Genomic DNA, 5,861 nt, shown 5'->3' with positions numbered 1-5,861 from the left:
TTCCTGCTCATTGGTTGATTGGAATTCCACTGCTCAGATGAGAAATTTGACTTCACCACTGTGCTCCTTGTGAAAATGTAGAAAACTCACATAGCCATAAAAGCATATGCAGAACAAATTAACTCATAAACATTAAACTGGTGGAAAAGGCAGAGAGCCATCATGTGGTCTCTCATGCTCATGTAATTCTCTCTTATTCAAATAATTTAATAATACATTTAAATACATAAGCAAGTGGTCTTAATATAGTGCATCTATCTTATACTCACTTGGTTGAGACATTTTCTCAACTTACACACTAATTTAGGAGAACTAGTTGGAGAGAATCTCTCCTCGTAACTAAAGTCCTTAGTTTGAGAAACTAACTCTCATGAATTAATTCAATTAATTATTTTATTTGGACTTCTAATTGTTTTTAAGAGAGTGAGGCTAACATTCCCCCCACAAATGATAAATCCAAAAAGAACAAGGAACCATCTTCCAAATTCTCATGTTGCTCCTAAAAAATCATTTGCCTAAAAAAACCGCCAAATCTATATGGTGGAAAAAAACTCAAATCTGAAGAGAAGATGATTCAGTTGCATGATTGATTCATCTCTGAAGGTCGCTTGAAAACTCCATCATGTGCCAAGCCACAAAATGATCCAACTTTCCTTTTCTCGAAAACAACATCTAGTGTTCACTGACACAATTTGATGAACGCCCACTGGCGTATTTGCTGATGATGATCGCCCACTGGCTGAAGATGTTGAAAAACAACTCAATGTTGCTTTTGCTATGATGAAAGCTACCCACTAGCGAATTTGTTGATGCTCACTGCTGATGAAAAAATTCCCACTAGCTGCTTCATTTATGTTGTCAAGACTTTCAATTTGACAACCACTTGTCAATTTCATTCACATTTCCCCCCCCCCCCCCCTTTGTCAGCTGAAAGGAGAGACAATCATCTTTATTTGATATCTGAACTCCCCCCCTTTAGGTGTAGTAGAGTTTCACTGTTGTATGCCCCCATTCAACTACATGAGAGTACCATCGTAATTTCAGTGTTGGCTGCAAGATGTGGGAGTGAATCCGATTGTAAAACTTGTACAATCTTTTGGTTGTGGATGACCATTCCCAGGGATCAATCCATGAATAATTTATCTTCAATCTCACTGACTGTCGTTGTTTGCTGCATTTTGTTGATGAATGATTCTTCTTGCCACAATGGTCACAAGAATGGAGATCAAAACACTAATCTTCCAGATGACCGGTTCTTTGACAATGAGAACATTTTGATTTGTCTGCATCTTGAGTTTGCATGCATTTCTGTTTGTCTACACTTTCAGTTTGTGTGCATTGATGTCTGTCTGCAACTTGCAGAGAACTTGCTGAGGTGATATGTTCAAGTAATCGGAACTGACGAACTAAATGGGCTTTGAATAATTAGGGATATGTAAGTTGTCGTCATCTTTGACATATCCTAAGCCGCATCGATTTCGATTACTTTGAATTTCTTCCCATGGCTTGATGATGGGTTTGGAAGAAAGTTGCATTGGAATGACTTCAACACATGAAGCTGGTTGGATGAATGAGTTTGAATGAACAACTGTATTTAGATTGGTCAAAGAATTAGAAGAAACATGCTTCTCTTGCAACTCTATTCTCTGCAGTTGCGACTCGAATTGAAGGAACTCAATCATTTCATGTGCATGTTGAATATGCACTTGAATGTTAGCAAGAGCGGTTTTGTTGATTTGCACCATGTCACCGACCGATGATAACATTAAATGTGAATAATTTGGGATAGCTGAATGTGTGTCACCATGTTGCCTTGCTTACTTTGAAGTCAATCTTGTTTGTTGTAGAAGTCGTGCTTGAAAATTGTGCACTTAAGTTGATCACTGAAATGACAGGCTCGCTTGTATTGTTTGCTAATTGTTGATGCTTTAAACACTTGCTTGAATTGTTGACTTGGTTCTCGCTTGATGATGATCACTTTGCTTGAAAGGAACTTTATGAATGTTGTAATGAACTTCACATATTCTCGCTTGTTGTCCATTAAATTGTCGCACTTGATTTGGTTACTTGACATGGTCACTTGATCTTAGTGCGCTTGCTGTAGACACATGCTTGTTTTGATGTTTACTTGAAGATTAGAAGTCACACTGATTTGATGATGATTGCTTGCTTGATTATTTTATGAACATGCTCATTTGCTTGATTGTGTTTACTTGAAATAATTGTTTGTATTTACTTGCTTTAAAAACCTTTTGTCTTGAACTCTTGTGTGATTACTGCACTTAGTGATGCACTAAATGTGCTAAAAAAATTGATGGGTGTCGAAAATTGTCGAAAATGCACCCAAATGATAAATTTTCAAGTGACAACTGACTTGACTTAATGTATGCACTATAAGTACCCAAACAATTTAGTTAAAACATTGCAAGTGATACAGAAAGTGTTCATAATGTTGATGTCGTTTGGACTTGAAATGCTTGAGTGTGTAGCGTCCTTAACTTGATGGCATGAATTAGCTATTGTGAAATGTTGTTGTAGAAGATTGGTTTTATAAAGTCAATGACATGATGCTTTGTGCTTATGAGCTTAATTAATTATGGGATCCTTGATTTCAAGAGCTTTGATCGTTGACTTGTTTTGTTTTAAGTATAATAAAGAAAGTGTTTTACAAATTCGACTCAAATCATGCAAGCACATTCACAACACAGACTGTACCTATGATCCCCTTATTCAATTTCGGGTGGATCTAGGACATGATCACCACAAAAAGATATGTTTTTATTAAGTATTGAAGTACATCAATCTTCACCTTCACAAGCAATGAGAATGCCACACTTGCAAACTTTTGTCTTCAAAAAAACTGCCTGCACTAGCTCAATCGCTCTCAAAGTAAAAGATTACTTTGGAGTACATCAATGAATTTTCTCTAAAAAAAATCACTTATCACTCCAAATACAAAAATATTTATAACTCCAAAATTATAAAATATACTCGTTATCTCTCCAAAATAAAAAAAAAATTAATGCACTTGATGCACTAATCCTTTTTCTTATGTCACTCCTTATATCTCCCAAAATTATCCAGCACTTATCACTCCAAAAAAAAGGTTTACAAATTAAAAATATATGTTAATACCTTTATTTTTGACTACTTCAAAAGTTTATGAACTCACTGTTGAGGTGAAGATTCGATGGGCTCGAGCGAAGAAGTAGACAGATTGGAGCATGCACACTATATTCTTTTCATGGAAGATTCCACCACAATGTTGAATTTTCTCGATTGCATGGTCATTGCAAAGTTCGAGCCCAGAAAGGCCAGTCCAAGTTTTAAGGAAGTTCCTTGGCCTGCTGTGTCTGTTGAAGCGAAAGACTTTGTCAAACTTTGCTTAACAAGGATATGCGTAAAAGAATGACTGCTTCACAGGCTCTCACCCACCCTTTGATTAAAAATTCTCACAATCTCAAGATTCCTTTGGACATTCTAATCTATCGTCTTGTGCGGGCATATCTATGTGCATCAAGTCTTCAAAGAGCAGCACTAAAGGCCCTGGCATAGACATTTACTATGGATGAGTTGTTCTATCTGTGGGAACAATTTGCATTGTTGGAACCAAATAAAAATGGTCACGTTTCTATGGAAAACTTCAGAATGGCTTTGGTGAAACATGCAACAGAAGCAATGAAGGAATCACGCATCTATGATTTTCTTTCTTAGATGAGTTCTCTACAATCGAGGAAAATGGATTTTGAAGAATTCTGTGCTGTTGCTATAAGTGTTCACCAGCTTGAAGCACTGGATCGATGGGAGAAGCATGCTCGATGTGCATATGAATTGTTTGAACAGAAAGGGAATCAACCAATTCTTATTGAAGAATAGCCTCAGAACTTGGAATAGGGCCAGCTGTCCCAGTACATGTGGTGCTTCATGATTGGATAAGGCATAGTGATGGAAAATTAATTTTTCTCAGATTTGTGAAAATACTACATGGTGGGTCAACAAGATCATTGACAAGGGCACAATAGTACATGTCTGTGCATGAGCATTGTCCCTGTATTTCAAATTAAGGTGAAGAAATGTGCTAGCTCTGATCTCATTGTTCTGCGCTCCACGGCTTAGACTTAACTCAATGGCCTTAATTCGCTCTAAAAAAATGATTAGGGCAGGCTAAAACAATAGAACCAGGAAAATAAATGGAACCCAAGTGAGAAAAAATTAAAATCTAATCGAAACTGATCAGCGCAATGTTGTTTGAGTGATAAAACCATAACTGCAGATCTGCCAGACAAGAGAAGAAGGATAAAAATTTAAGAATGTCGACAGATTATCCCCCAATTTACAGACAAAACTGAATTCAACATAGAGTAGTGAGGTTGAAGGAGAGAATCCAAATGGTTTGGAACTCCGAGGCCTGCAAAGCTCTGCCTGGGCAGGCCGACTTCTTCTTCTCCACTCACACTGAGGATTGAAGTGAAATCTGCCTCCACAACACACTAGTCTCCAACGCAAGCTCATCAAACATAGCCAAGATAATCTATGCTTTTAATCTCCTACAGTAGATCTTAGCCGCAGGCTGATTTGATCACCGACATCTCATAGTTCATGGGCTCCTGAATGCGCACTTTAATTATCCATCTTCAACAAAATATTGTTTGCTACCTTGTGGGAGATCAGTGTGGTTTTCTTTGTAGCGTACCTCCAAACTATGTAGAAATACACCCATGAAACTTAATATAGTAGCATTATGCCATTACTAGTGTATATCTGCAGCTCCATACTTCACAAAGAGCAGATTCAGTATTTGAAATATGCACTCACTCACAGCAGGCACACCTAACTCATACTGGCCATACCTCACTCTAATACGACATGTAGAAAGCTCACACAGCCATAAAACAATATGCACAAAAAATTAACACATAGACATTAAACTGGCAGAAAAGGCAGAGAGCCATCATGTGGTCTCTCATGCTCATGCAATTCTCTCTTATTTAAATAATTTAATAATACATTTAAATACATGAGCAAGTGGTCTTAAGATAGTGCGTTTAACTTGGACTCACTTGGTTGAGCCATTTTCTCAACTTATACACTAATTTAGGAGAACTAGTTGGAGAGAATCTTCCTCCTAACTAAACTCATTAGTTTGTGAAACTAACTCTCATGATTTAATTTAATTAATTATTTTATTTGGATTTATAATTGTTTTTAATAGAGTGAGGCTAATAGAAAAAGTAAGTAAACTGAGTATAAAGTTGGCTTCATTATGAATCTATCAAAATTTGGCCCTTAGGGAATCTTTTAGATTCTTCATGGTTGCACAAAGATTCCTCTCGACAAGTAGACTAAAATTTTTCCTCTCAACTTAGAAAAATGATCACATGATCAAACTCCTAGCAAAATTCTGGTTCGTTTGATTATAAAATTGGCATGATTCTATCATTGTGAAAATTTGGCCTTAAGAGAATCTTTGTGGAATATTCCTCTAAAATCTTTCTTGAATTTCATGCCTAGGCAAGTCCCCTTGGGTTCACAGTTCTGGCACATGGTTCCACAAGAAAATTTATGGCCCTGCTCGATGACTCTTCTCCCCTCTCAGCGGACTAGATCAAGTTAAATATTCTTGGTAGAGAATTGTTTTCACTCGCCACTTGTGTGGTTTTTTGGATCGTGAAATATTGGGTGGCTAGAGGTCACGGGCTCAAAATCGCGGTCCTGTGGTGTATTATAATTTTAAAAAAATGTGTCGATTTTATGACCATTTAATGGTGATCAGAAAAATTAACCAAGGGAAACATTTGTCGCGACGCTGCAAATTGTTGCCTGGTTAGTTGACCTAGTTAATCACCAATCGAGCACCACAT

At 37.0% G+C, this 5,861-nt stretch overlaps 1 pseudogene; it reads left to right on the top strand.

Annotated features, from left to right (window-relative positions):
* Positions 1-3,190: 3,190 nt before the first annotated feature.
* LOC149155923 (CDPK-related kinase 5 pseudogene) lies at positions 3,191-4,060 on the top strand (annotated as a pseudogene).
* The last annotated feature ends 1,801 nt before the right edge of the window (positions 4,061-5,861 follow it).

This window comes from Pinus tabuliformis, chromosome 9, assembly GCF_031772625.1.
Source record: "Pinus tabuliformis cultivar Carrire ecotype Pingquan chromosome 9, CPIR1, whole genome shotgun sequence".
In the NCBI taxonomy this organism is placed as follows: Eukaryota; Viridiplantae; Streptophyta; class Pinopsida; order Pinales; family Pinaceae; genus Pinus; species Pinus tabuliformis.
Note: the sequence above shows the minus strand (reverse complement) of the source record. Positions and strands in the feature narration are given on the sequence as shown.